General features: G+C 49.0%; 1 long non-coding RNA gene across 1 annotated transcript in view; it reads left to right on the forward strand.

Moving 5' to 3' along the window:
* Positions 1-13,689, forward strand: part of LOC309633958 — a 253,401-nt gene extending 239,712 nt beyond the window's left edge. Inside the window, exon 2 of the long non-coding RNA XR_014247789.1 lies at positions 11,753-13,689. This is a non-coding gene — a long non-coding RNA (uncharacterized lncRNA). The remainder of the gene's footprint in view (positions 1-11,752) is intronic.
* Positions 13,690-14,878: the final 1,189 nt, after the last annotated feature.

The raw sequence follows: 14,878 nt of genomic DNA on the forward strand, positions 1-14,878 counted from the left end.
TACAGATGAGGCAACTGAGGCCCAGAGAAGTGAAGTCACTGCTCAAGGTGATAAATGGCACACAGCTAAGTGGCAGAGCCACAGTTCAAACCACATGCCTCCCAGCCCCAGACCAGACACAGCTCCACTTCCCTGACCCCTGGCAATTATAGTCCAGCTGGAACCCAAGCTCCCATGTTCCCGGGGGTTTGCCAGAACAAAAGCAAGGCAAACTCAGCTAGTTCCCAGCTGTGTGATTGGAGGCTGGTCTCTTCATCTCTCATCTGTTTCCTCTTCTATAAAATGAGAGAACATTACAATGTTTCTCTTGCCTTGGGCATACCAAGTAAGAACATGCAGTGTAAACTGTAAAGGATTTTATTCATTCATTCGTTCATCCATTCATTCATTCAGTATTTATTAAACCCTTCCTTGGTGCCAGGCTCTGTGCCACATCATAGTCTTGAGGGGTGCTGGTCTGGGAACTGCACCTCCAGTTCACTGTGCTAAGTGCCCTAAGTGACACATACCAGAGCACAGCCAGGAAACGGCTCCCAAGAGAGCCTGAGGCAGCAGGGTAGACACCCGGAGGACAGGAGTTAGCACTGAGGCCAGGAGACCAGAGGGTGCATCCCATACGGAGGGTTCAGCTGTGCATGGCCCCTGCGCCAGCCTGGATTTTCCAAGGCCCTGGCAAGCACCCTCCCCCAACCTGCAGGCTGCTAGGAGCCCAGCGTGGGATGGGCCCTGGAAGGCTCACCCCCATCCTCTATCAGGATACACACACATCCAGGGGTGCCCCCCACAAGGAGACTTGGCCATCTTCCCATGGCAGGGAAAGCAGCCCATGATGCTCCCGGTTGCTAAGGCAACTGGGCCCTTGTTTTTCCTTCTTCATAAATAAGCTATAAATAGACAGGGCAAACCTGGGCGCCTTCCTTTGCATGAATTAGAGCAGCTGCTCCCGGCTCCAGGGCGCTGGCACAGCATCCAAGTGCCAAGTCTTGCTGCACAGGCCACAGAAACACAGCTCTGGTGGGAGGGCATGGCAGACACATGGCAGCATCGAATGTGAATTCCACCCTCTCCAGACTCTCCAGACTCTCCTGGGGCACTTAGCAGATTCTGGGACCCTGCCGAGACCCACTGAATCACAGTCATTCCAAGTGAGGGCTGAGATGGGAGTTTAACTACTTAACCCCAGCAGATGAGATGAGCCATGAGTTTGCCCACCCAGCTAATGGTGAGCAGGAATGGGCATCCTTCCCTTCTTCCCATCCGGGACGTGTGCAAGTCACAAGGAAATCACGAGACTACGTCCCATTATGAAGGGCTTTGTAGGCTGGCTCAGAATCTGGGCCTGTCCCGAGGGCACTGGGGAGCCATGGGAGGCGTGTAGGCAGAGAAGAAATGTGACCTCTCTTGGAAGAATGGGATTCCCACCTGACAAAGGGAGTTTGAGCAGAGTGTGTCACCCAAAACAAGGTGCCCTGAAGGTTGCTGGACCACAGCTGACAGATGCTTCCTCAAGCCAAGCCTCTGAATATGGACACCGGATGCCTCCCAGGCACATCTAGCTCCACATCTTCACCATGGCCTAGACCTGCCACGCCCTCCCACAGTGAGGCAAATGCTATCCCATTCATTCATTCATTCATTCATCCAGGCATCCCTTAAACAAACTCCAGTTCTGTGTCTGGCACTGTGCTGGGCTCAGGAACACAAAGACTCTGCCCTCAAGGGAAATGGATACAGGAATAAATGTAAGAAAGCTAAAGGACCAGAAGGTTCTGATGGAAATTGCACAGGGTACAAAGAGGCTCAAAGGAGAGAAAGAGGACAGCTCCCCAAGGGGAGCTTTTAAGAAAACATGGGATTGTAAACAAAACTAAAAAGATGAGTAGGAGTTGGCTGGCTGGAGTTGCAGGAGAGAATGGGTGCTCCAGAAGGAGAGTCTGAGCAGACACGTGGAAGCATGTTGGACAGCATTAAATGGGAGGGAGTGGGAAGCTGGAAACTCGGCAGGGACCAAGGCAGGCAGGACCTCACATCAGTGTGCTGTGAGAATCAACCTGGCAGCTGGCCAAGGATGGAATGGACAGGGAGACTCTGGAAACAAGTGATCCGGGAGGGAACTACAGACATGGACCAGGGAGGAGGGAAAGAGGGTCTGAACGAGGGTGGTGTTACTCAAGAACTATTACAGAAGGTCAAACAGGATGTGGTCAGAGGTTAGATTCGAGGAGCAGGGAAAAGCAGGAGTTGATGTTCTTGGGGGTCTGACTTGGGTGGCAGGATGGACGGTGGTGGGAAGGTCCACATGGGTCCCTGTGGGATATGTTGCATTGGAGGTCTGGGCTGGGGAGAGAGGTGCAGGACAGCAGGGAGAAGGCCGTGTAAGTCCCGAGTGCGAATGAGATGCTTCAGGAGAGTGGGCAGAGGGAGATAAGGGAGCCAGGGACAGAGGCCAGGAACGGTAATGTTTGTCATGCAGGTAAGGATGAGGAGTGGGCAAAGGATGGAGAGAAGCAGCAGGCTGGGAGGCAGGCAGGGACTGGGGAGAATGATGTCATAGCCGCCAAGATGGGGAAAGGGGGCTGGAGACAGAGGGAGGATGGCCCAAGTCCCAACAGCCCAGCAAGACGAGGACGGAAACTCGTCCATGGGACCATCAAATCAAGCAAAGATTTTTTTTCTAATAATAATGCTCAGTGTTACTGATGATGTGACAAGATGAGCACTTTCATATTTGCTTGTGGGAGTGTAAAGTGGTACAAACTTTCTGGAAAGCCATTGGCCAAGATAGCTCAAGATCCCATACAAGAGTACCTGGATTAACAACACCATATTGTGCACTTCAAAATTTGTTATGAGGGCAGCTCTCATGCTAAGCAGTGCAGTTTTTTTGTATATCAACTATACCCCAATAAAGCTGTTTTTTAAAAAATAGTTCAAGATCCTTGAAAAAGCTCAGAATATTTAACTCAAAAATTCCCCTCTATGGGGTTTCCCTGGTGGTGCAGTGGTTAAGAATCCACCTGCCAATGCAGGGGACACGGGTTCAAGCCCTGGCCCGGGAAGATCCCACATGCCACGAAGCAACCAAGCCCGTGCGCCACAACTACTGAGCCTGAGCTCTAGAGCCCGCAAGCCACAACTACTGAGCCCACGTGCCACAACTACTGAAGCCTGTGTGCCTAGAGCCCGTGCTCCACAACAAGGTAAGCCACGACAATGAGAAGCCCACGCACCACAACGAACAGTAGCCCCCGCTCACCGCAGCTAGAGAAAGCCTGCGCACAGCACCGAAGACCCAACAGAGCCAAAAATTAATTAATTAATTAATTTAAAAAAAAAAATTCCCCTCTATGGCTCTATCCTCAGACAAAGATAGGTGTGTGAAGATGTTCATTGTAACATTATTTACGATAGACCATATTGGACTTTATAGTGAACTATATATTGGATATATATTGGATAATGGATTATATACATTGCATATTATAATAGATTCTATATTATAATGAAAACCTGGAAACTGCTTTAATATCAAACAACAGGTGAATGGCTAAATAGTTTATGATGGAGGGTGAGAAACAGGCAGAATACATATGGTTCCAACTTTATTATGTATGTGGGTGTACATTATATATGTAAAAAAGCCAGTCATATTAATAATAGGCATAATTCCTTGCTGGTAGGTTATCAGGTCATTCTTATTTTCCTCTTTGAGACTCTGCCTTTTTTTTTTTTCAAATTCTCTACTCTACCTATGCATTATTTTTTCTCAGCTTTTTTAATATTTTGAAGTTTTTCAAGTCTTCAGAAAGTTGCAAGAGTAGTAAAATGAACCATCCTCCCTCCCTCCCTCTCTCTCTTTCTCTCTCTCTCCACTGAATCAATTGAAAGTCACACAACACTCCACCCTAAATGCTAGAGGACGAATCTCCTGAAAACAAGGACATTCTCCTACATAAACACAATACCAATATGAGGATTCAGTATTACTATCTAATATTCACACCACTTTCAAATTCCCCCAATTATCCCAATAAAACCTTTATGATTTTTGTGATCCAGGATCTCACCGAGGATCACACACTGAATTTAGCTGCCTGATAAATACTCCAGCAAAAGTCTCCTAATAACCAGGGCATTCTCCTACAAAACCACAATACAATTGTCACACTCCGGAAATGTAATATGGGTTCAGGATTATTACCTAACACTCTGTCCACATGTAAATCTCCCCAATATCACCTTTATGATTTTTGTGATCAGGATCCAGTCAGGGAGCCCCGCTGAATTCAATCTCCATGACTCTTTAGCCTCCTTCAAGCTGGAATAGTCTCCAGCCTTGTTTTATGTCTTTCATGAAGAGGCCAGGCCCGTTCTGAAGAATTGTCTTCAATGTGGACTTGTCTGATGATTTTGGCAGGTAAGCATTTTTGGCAGGAGGTCCTCATAAGTGATGTGTCCTTTCTTGGGGCACCACATCAGGGGACATTGATATTGGCTTGTCCCATTATTAGGGGTGTTAAGTTTAATCATTTGGGTAAGGTGGGGTCTGCCGGGTTTCTCTATTTGTAAAGCTAACATTTTCTCTTTGTAATTAAAAAGTAATTTGCAGGTGATTCTTTAAGACTGTGCACACAGCCTATTCCCAATGGTCTCTGACCCAATGGCATGGCACCCACTGATGATTTTTACCCAAATCCATTTTTACAATGTTGATTATAAGATGCCATTTTCTGTTTCTATTACTCCTCCTCAGCTGGCACTCTTCTAAGGAAGAGCTTTCCCTTAACCTGACTTCTCTGGGTCTTTTTTTTTTTTTTTTAATTCAAGGATATTTTTTCAATTTTATGCATTATGATCCATTCTTGTTATTAATCATTTTGCTCTCCAGTTGTCCCAAATGTAGCCGTTGGAGCCCTTTCAAATGGGCTCCCCACCAGTTTGAGATCATCTTCGCTTTCTGGCACAATGACATATTCCAGGCATGGAGTGGAGTGCTTGCTGGGTCCATCCAGCCCTCTGGGCCACAGAAACAGCCACTCACCTCTGGACCCAGGGGGGACTTGAAGGAGGTCAGCGGGCAGCAAGTGAAGCGGCGGGGGCTGGGTGGACATTCGGAGTTATTTCTCTCGGAGCATCAACAGCCGGTGCTTTAATTAATGGCCCCACTCCAGGGGCCCAGGGCCAGTTGACTTGAGCTTAGGAACAGGGCACCAGCCCACTCGGGCATCTCACTTCACATCCCATTCATTTACTCCTTGCATGTGGAAAGATATTAGTTATAGTACAAAGATGAAGAAAACCTGTGTGTTCTTTCGCAACTTCACTGAGAAAAGGAAAAGGTAGGGAATAAATGTCCTGATTTTAGGAGGGAAAAGCACGTGTGCCTGCAAGTGTGTGTGTGTGTGTGTGTGTGTGTGTGTGTTTGTCTGTCCCCAGGTTCTCCAGGCCTCTGCATCCCCTTTTTTCTTCTTTATCTTATTTCTTTTCTGGTTGAGGTAGAGTTTGCATACAGTAAAATGAACAGATTTGAAGGATACAGTTGGGTGGGTTTCGATAAATGTGTAATCAGCACCCAACCGAATTACAGAACATTTCCACCAACCCCCAGAAAGATCCCTCATGTGTCCTCCAGTCAATCCCTCATAAAGGCAACCACTTTCTAATATCTCAAAATTCCAGAACGTCACACAAACGAAATCATGCAGCAAGCACACCTCCTTTAACTGCCAAATAAAATGGTGGTGGAAAGCCTGGCAGTGCCACCATCGCCCCCAAAATATTTCCAAGGCTTTCCCGGGGGGGAAAGGGGCCCGACACTGATGTCCCTCTGTGGGTTCTCTCCCCAAATCCCTGCTCCCAGGCTGGTGACCAAGAAGGGGACCCAGACGAAGCTCATTCCCCCACCCAGAAAAAAAATCATCCTCTGCGGCCCAGAAATGATGGCCTAGAAACCCCACTGGACATGGCAGGAGGCTCTCTCCCCAGCAGTGAGGCCCAGACACGCTGACGGCCCCTGGTGCCCTGACCATGGGGACCCCAGGGGGACTGTGGTCCTGTCCATCTGCCGGCAGGAGCAGTGAGCAGTACCACTGGCCAGCCGGCCTCCTGCGTGTCTGCTGTCAATCTGCCCGCTGCCCTGGGTTGTTTACTGGAAGCTGGCCTCCCTGCCAGGGTTCAAAGCCCTGGCCCTGGGCGCGTCCGTGGCAGGAAGCAGGCCGGGCGGTAATTGGCAGCGCGGCTGTGCTCAGAGGCCAGCACTGACCCGGCATCCTCCTCCAGCGTCGCCTTTGAGTCACTCCATACTGACCTTCCCGGCCCGCAGGGACTTCCTGCTGAATGCCGAGCCCGCACCAGCAACAAATTACTCGTTCCCCAAGAAATCTATTAAAAGGTGACAGCAGTTTGGGGGCCGGGTGGCCAGAGGCCCCCACCACAGAAAGTCTAATGTCTTCTGTTCCCAAGAGCCACCAGCCGACTCCGGCTGAACTCAGGGGGAACTGAGCTAGAACTCGAAATTTGGGGGCCAAGGGAAAAATGACTCAGACACAAGGAGAGGCCGCCATCCTTGAGGCCCGTCTATGGCTTCACAAAGGGGGAACAGGTGGGATATGGAGTCCCCTCGACCTCAGATCCTATCTGCCACTTCCACTCTGTGTGACCTTGGGCAAGCCACTTGGCCTCTCTGAGCCTTCCATGCCCATAAAGGAGAGAGAAGCCCACCCGATGGGTTGGCAAAAAGCCAATGAAGTGCCAGGCACATAACAGATGCTATTCTCTGTGAGTGCTGCTGGATCAGAAGCAGACTGTATTTATTTCATTCTCCAGCCCAGAGAGAAATAAGCCCAGAGTGACCTGCACGTGTGTGCCCACATCCTGAGTAAGCCAGTGGCCGAGCCACGAGATCATGTGGAGTGGAGCTGCAGCTGGAGGCTCTAGGGGGTGGGGGCAGGACATCTGAGGATGGGGGCTCTTACCACCTCCAGCAAGGCTCTGGCTGATCACTGAGCCATTGGATGGATGAATGGAACCAATGGGTGAATGCCCACATCATTGGTAGATGCCGTAGGCTAAATAATGGCCCCCCAAAGATGTTGATGGCCCAGTCCCTGCAACCTGTGAAGATGTTACCTTACATGGTAAAAGGGACTTTGCAGATTCAATTAAGTTAAGGCTCTTGAATGGGAAGATCATCCTGGATTATCAAGGTGGGCCCAATGTAATCACAGGGGTCCTTATAAGAGGGAGGCAGCAGGCTCAGAGTTGAGGCCTGAGATGTGAGTTGAGGGAGAGACATCTGCAATGGACCAAGGTGACATCGAGGCTACAGTCACATAACTTCTGTTCCCTGGACATGGTTGGGCCCAAACTCCAATGTACTATTTTCAACATAGGATGACGTGCTGCTGGGCCCACTGACCTTATGATTTGGAGGATCAAAAAACACCAGCTCACGAGGGACAGCTCAGATCTCATAGCTACTCGATGTCCTGTGGTCATCAGTCTCTACTAGGGTCCAGCAGAGTACCAGGCACCGATTTTCTAAGGGTGAGTAGCTCTCTGCAGCAGAAGTCATGGACTTGCTTCTAAACCCTAGTTAAAAGAAATAATTTTTAATAGATACTTTTGATTCATTTGGCAAATTGCCCATTTCGTAAGTGACAATCATTTTAAATTGAACTGGCTTTTGGAGAATTGGTTTTTAGCAAAATGGGTCAGTGCTGGCTTCAGAGCTGGCTGGATTCCGGTACACAAAGGATGACCTCAAGAACCCTTTCCTGCTCTTGGATTTGCTCTCTTCTGGGCTGGCTTTGCTTTCACTTGACTTTTCTCTAAATTGTGGCAGAGATGGCTACCATTCCTCTGGTTTGGCTTCCCCAGCTGGAAGAGAATGATTTTCCCAGCAATTCCAGTAGAAGACCACCTGTCTCGTGTGCCCACCCTAGAATGACTCTCCGTGGCCAGGAGATGAAATACCCTGACCGGGTAAGCCTGGTTACACACCCACATGTGGAAGGCAGAATTCTAAAGGGGCCTCCTCTCCTCATTTCCATTCTTGGTTATTCAACGAAACACTAACCTAAGTACTATGTGATGGTTGATTTTATGTGTCAACTTGGCTGGGCCACAGTGCCCAGATGTTTGGTTAAACATTATTCTGGATGTTTCTGTAAAGGTGTTTTTGGATGAGATTCACATTTAAATTGGTGGGCTTTGAGTAAAGCAGATTACCCTCTGTCACGCGGGTGGGTCTCATCCAATCATGTGACGGCCTTAATAGAACAAAAGACTGACCTCCCCAGAGCAAGAAGGAATTCTGCCAGCAGATCGCCTTTGCACTTGAACTACATCTCTTTCCTGGGTCTCCAGTCTGCTGGCCTGCCCTGCGGATGTTGGATTTACCAAGCCTCTACAATCATGTGAACCACTTTAAAATTTTTAAATTAATCTTTAAAATCTCCCCTCCCCCTCACCTTGATATGTGGAATTTGCCGATATAATTAAGATTACTAATCAGCTGACATTAAAATAAGGTTACACTGGATTATCTAGGTGGCCCAGTATAACCAAACAAGTCCTTAGAAGCAGTAGAGGAAGGCAGAAGAGGAGGACAAAGAAATGTGGCAGAAAGGGAAGTTGGAGACACATGAAGCAGGAAGGGGATTTGACCTACGTCGCTGGAGGCCACATGAAAAGCATGAAGAGAAATTCAGGCAGCATGTAAGACAAGGACCAGCCCCTGAATGACAGCCAGCAAGGACATGGGGACCTCAGTCCCACAACCATAGGAACAGAATCTGGCCAACAGCCCAAACGGGCTTACAAACAGTTTACCCTCGGCACCTCCAGAAAGGTAGGCAACCCTGCCGACACCTTGATTTCACCCTTCTGAGACCCAGAGCAGAGGAACTAACGGAGCCAACCTGATTTCTGATCTACAGAATTGTGAGCTGATTGATTTGTGTTGCTTCAAGCCGCTAAATCTGTGGTAATTTGCCATGACTACAATAGAAAACAAATACACCACCCAGGGAGAATGGGGTGGAGCCAGCCCCTCCCAACACCACAGGGACTAATCATAGAAGGTGGGCTCCCCAGATCGGGTGCCGGTCCCAGAAGTGGGGGGGCTGGGCAGAGTTGACCACAGTGTCCAAGCTGAAAATTGATTCTCCATTGCCCAGCACCCAGGCACCGCCAAGGTGAGGGTCCCACTCCAAGTTTCAGACCAACTTAGGTGAGGGGCCTTAGTCCCTCTGCTTGTGCCCATGGCCACAGCCCCCTACGACAAGGTGGCAGTTGTTTTCTCTGTTCCAGGAATTTCTCCAGCTCTCCCTCCACTCTTCTCTCTATTCGGGGGCTCCTTCAGTTTTCACCCCACTACTCAGGTGTCCAGAAAACTCCCCCAAGCCTGGCCAGACTCCCAGGTCAGGCTTGGAGTAGGTTCCATGTAAACCGCCAGCAATCGTGGAGTAGAATCCCTGGAGCTGGACAGGAGGAAGAGCAGAGCCTCCAGGCCGCCAGGCGGCTGGGCAGGGCTCCCTGCCTGGCACTGGGCAGGTATTAGCACGATTAGTCCTTGTCACGGCTCCACCTGGTGGGCAATAGGATCCTCATTTCTTGGAAGGAAAAACCAAGACTCAAAGAAGGCGCAAATCCTTGTCCAAGGTCAGTCAGCACACTTTTCCGGTTACAAGTGACAGAAGCCTAATTCAACGTGGCTGGAGAAAAGGAAGCGTGTGCTCATCCATGCGACCCGGAGGTCGAGGGGTGGGGCTGGCTTCGGGCACGCTTCTGCTCGGGGACTCAGTGAGGCCCTCATCTCCCCCTGCCTCTCTCTACCGGCATCTCTTCCTGTCTCTCCCTCTTTATCTCTCTCCCTCTTCTTCTTCCTGTCTCTCCCTCTTTTTCTCTCTCCCTCTGCCCACTGCACTCTGGTTCTCCCTCACTCTGTCTCCTATCTCATGAGTGCCCTCCTCTCAGCTGGCTTTATTCCCTCCCACTGCATATGGATAGGACAGAAAAAGTAGCCTGTGGCAGAAACAGAAGCTTGATCTTATTTGAAGCAGCAAAGTGCCCAGGTGATAAATGAGCTTTCTCGAACTCCCTTGCAACCAGTAACATGTAAATAGAAATATTCTATAGTAATTCTGGGAAGCTTGTCTATGGGGAGGCAAGCTGACTCAGCTGAAAGGAGCACCTCTTTTACCCTTCTCCCCTTTCTGCCCTCCTGTTGCCTAGAATTACGTGTGTAATGGCAGGAGCTCTGGCAGCCATTTGGGGCCATAGGGTGAGGCTGGATGCCAGTGCCAGTCACATGAGCCCTGAACTGGCCACCATCAGACTTCTTTTACATGCAAAAAAACCCCCCAAACTATTGCATGTTTAACCCACTTTTATTTGGAGTTTTTGTTATATGCAGCCAAACTTAACCCCATGATACGTGACCACCCGCAGCTTCAGCTTCAAATCTATCCAACTCAGAAACTCCAGAGTCAGGACACCTGCTCTTCTCACTCACAAGGCATCTAGTGAACTCTGAATGGCACAGCTAGGGTCACATACTTATTACTAGAGGAATGGCCAAACCATGTCCCAGGCCCACTCTTGGTGTGCTTAATGTTGCTTGTTCGTTTGCTTTTGAGGACAGCCAGAGTGGAATCCCATGAATGGTGGGGGAGGAGAATTCCCCAAAAGAAGTGGGTGTGCTAGGCACCTAGGAAGTGACAGGTGTCCACTACAGCTAGTGTGTGGTGAACCCCAGCTTGCCTGACTCCCAGCTGGGCACTCTCCACCCTACTCTGCAGGATTTCAGTCTTAACAGAAGGGGCTTCCCTGTCTGACCTCTCAGGAGCAGGACCATGCAGGAGTCCACTGGGGTCGGTCTGACCTCTCTCAAGAAAGTCCATCTGGAGGCCAGCGTGTGGGGTCAAGAGGGAGATGAGTGTGAGTGTTAGAGTCAGACAGAGTCGAGGTCAAAGCCCATCTCAGCCACTCCAGCTGTGTGCCCTCGGGTAAGTTGCTTTACCTCTCTGAGCCTCCCTGCTAATTCCCCCATTTCTGTCTCCAGTCCTGTCTTCACTCCCTCCCTCCCAGCCCTGCACACCTAGAATTCCCTCTTCTTCCTCTCACCTCGTCTACCCATCCTCCTCCAAGAGGCCCACCTCCACAGCTCCTACCACACCCAGCCAGAGACTCAGCCTGGGACATGCTGGCACAGCCTCCTTGATGCCGGCATATTCTAATGTGGCCTAAGGAACAATTCAACTTTCACAGTTTCCAAATTACCAAACATGCAAAACAAACAACCTCCACCCAGGCCGGAGCCCTGTCCCTGCACTATTGACCCCCCAACCCAGAGACAGAGGTGGGGATCCCAGATGGGCCGGAGGCTCAACAACCAGCCCGAGTGGGAACAGGGCGGCGGCAGTGTCGAAAAGTCCCGGTTCTCTGTCCCCGGCTCTGGCTGCCTTGAACACTGTGCTGTCTTCTCTTACGGGTGCAGGCAAACGAAAATGACCTTCTGGGGAGGCAGGTCTTAGAGACGAAACCCAGCAAAAAGGTCAACATTAATTTTTAAATTATTGTCATTATTTCCATTTTTATTATTGAAACATTTCTTGTTATTTTCATTATTAAAGCACTACATGCACAGAAAAACAATAAATGAACGAACTAAAAGTGTAAGTCTCTTGTAATTGGAGTCGGGGTCAGAAACGTCTCTTGTGCACATTCCTTGATTAAAAAATAAAGGAAGGGGCTTCCCTGGTGGCGCAGTGGTTAAGAATCTGCCTGCCAATGCAGGGGACACGGGTTCGAACCCTGGTCTGGGAACATCCCACATGCCACTGAGCAACTAAGCCCGTGCGCCACAGCTACTGAGCCTGCGCTCTACAGCCCGAGAGCCACAACTGCTGAGCCCGCGTGCCACAACTGCTGAAGCTTGTATGCCTAGAGCCTGTGCTCCGCAAGGAGAGGCCACCGCAATGAGAAGCCTGCACACCGCAATGAAGAGTAGCCCCACTCGCCGCGACTAGAGAAAGACCGTGCTCAGCGATGAAGACCCAACGCAGCAAAAAATAAATAAAATAAAATAAATAATAAAAAAAATAAAAAATAAAAAAATAAAGGAGGAAAAAAGAAATATAAACAAACGTGATTCCTCACTTTGTCCTTTGGAGGCAGCTGTTTCTGGGCAGCTTTGTTGCTGTGCTCTCCCCGAGGCCAGAGACTCACCTATCCTCGTGCTGCAGGGACCGGCTGGGGTTCACATCTGTCCTGGACACCCAGCACAGGGCCTGGTGGAGAGTAGGGTTCAGTGCGTTTGTTGGAAACAGGGTAGGAGAGAGTGATAGAAGGATAGAGATGGAAGGGAGGGAGACCCCCCACTTACTTGTGAAAACACAGGGACATACAAAATCCTGCGGGGATCCAGGGAGAACATGTCACTCTGCCCGGAGGGGTGGGGAAGCAGCCAGTGACATTGAGTCTTGAAGCATGACTAGGAACTTTCCAGAATTTGTAGACATCCACCAGGCAAAGAAACAAAGAGAAGGCAGGGTGAGTGCAAAGGCATGGAGACATGAGAGAACAGGCCGTCTGGGCCTTCGTGGAGAGCCTGGGACAGCCTGGAGGAGGGTTTTGGAGAAGAGAGGGGACAGGAGAGGTTGAGGACATCGGAAAGGACTTCCTGAGCTGGGCTAAGGGGTTGGGACGTTATCCTCCCGATTTCGGGGAACACGCACGGGGTGCTCACCGAGCCTTGGCTGAACCAGATTAGGAGGCAGGGACCCCAGGTCCAACCACTGGAGGGGCAGCAGCCCCCGGATCCCATCCCCTGCTGGCGCCCCCAAGCAGCTACTCCTCCCCTCCCACACTCCAGCCTGGATGTTTTTCTCTGCACTTGATGAAGTTAAAATAAGCCCTCTCTGGGGTGACTCGCAGGCATTCAAATTGGATTGGCACACAGACATCGAGCAGTTGGTGGCAGGAGCCAGGGGACCCGGAGAGCAGGTTTTCGCTGGAGGGGACATGAGCTTTATTTCCCTCTTGGTTGCTGACAAGGAAGCAGCTGTCCTTCCCTGATTATTTTTACCTCGAGTCACAGCCGCTGATGTCGAGCCTCCCCGGCGCCCATCCGCCTGCCAGGGCCAGGTGAAGAGTCCCACCCCCCGGCCCAGCTCAGCGGAGAGCCTTGAGCTCCACCTACCGCCGCCTCCACACAGGACCAAGAAACAGCCCTTTGGTTTGGATCCGGACCCTTCCACGCCAAGCTGGGGTCACCGACAGGAGGAGAGAGAGCCAGAGCAGCCTTGAAGAAGATTTGAGACAAAAAAAGGGAAAAAAAATTTCATAACCAGTTCCCCTCCTCTAACACACTAGCTCCTTCCTTTTTGTTTTACCTCTGACTTTTAGTTTGATGAGACTAAACCTGAATACCACTTTACTGTTACCCAAGCACTTCGAAGTCCATCATGTCATTCCATCCTTGAAAAGCCCAACAGGTGGGGGACTTCCCTGGTGGTCTAGTGGCTAAGACTCTGCGCTCCCAATGCAGGGGGTCCGGGTTTGGTCTCTGGTCAGGGAATTAGACCCCACATGTCACAACTAAGAGTTCACATGCTGCAGCTAAAAGATCCCACAACTAAGACCCGCACAGCCAAATAAATAAATAAGATTTTTTTTCCAAAAAAAGAAAAGCCCAACAGGTGGGTGTCATTAGATCCATCTTACAGCTGAGGAAACTGAGGCTCACAGGGGAAGTGGCTTGCCTGAAATCACACAATAACAGAGAGGGAGAAATAGGATTGGAACCCCAGTCTGTCCAACTTCAAATCTTGTCACCATCCACTGTATTTTCAAGTCTTTGTCCATGTATCAGTTAGTAATGCTCTCAGCAGCAGCTAACAACAATACTTTAAATAAAATGGGGGTTTATTTTCGTTGTATACCAAAAGACCGGCAGCAGGTTGTTTCCAGGTTGGGAGGCAGCACAATGACGTCATGGACACAGGGTCTTTCAATCTTGCTGCTCCATCATCCTTGATAGGTTGCCTTTTAACATGCTTGCTGCCTCACTGTCACAATGAGGCTGCTGCAGCTCCAGGCATCTTGCCTAAATTCAAGGCAGAATGAGGATAGAGGGAGGGGATGGTGAAAGCTGTGAGAATCCCATTTATCAGTAAAGCAACATATTTCCCTGAATTCCTCCAGGAGACTTTGGTTTATATCTTACTGGTAACATGGCTACCACAGCTCAAGTGAAGCTGAGAAAGCAAGTATTTTGAGGACAAAGGAGAAGGGCAGTGGGAACAAATGTTGTGTTGGTCACCAACAGTATCTGCCACAGTCTACATATAGTTGTACTTAGTTACAATTATATCACACATACTTTTTGCTTCCTACTTTTTTCTTTTACTGTTAGGTCATTTGCAGTTTCCTTATCACTATGTCGTTTTTATAATTCTCATTTTTAATGGTTTAATAGTATTTCTTCAAGTGGATAAGCCATAATGTATTTATTGGACATAGTAAGCTTCCAATGTTTTCAATATTATGTATAACATTGTGATGAACATCTTCATGTTCATTTAGGTGGGTGCCTCCCAAACACAAATCCCATACAGTGGAATTACTTGAATCAAAGATGTTAACATTTTTGGTTAATATATTACTCTTTATTTCTGCTCTTAGATATTGCTTTATTGATTTCCAAGAGGATTATGCTATTTTATATTATGTCACAGTACCTGGATGTATTGATTTTACCATAACTGCACCTGCACAGAGTACATTACCACTTTTTAAAGGTTTTTACCAAATTGGTATCCTAAAATGATACCTAAAGTTGCTACTGTTTCTATTCCTTTGATTACAACTGAGG

Source organism: Balaenoptera borealis, assembly GCF_965194805.1.
Source record: "Balaenoptera borealis genome assembly, chromosome: 8".
Classification (NCBI taxonomy): domain Eukaryota; kingdom Metazoa; phylum Chordata; class Mammalia; order Artiodactyla; family Balaenopteridae; genus Balaenoptera; species Balaenoptera borealis.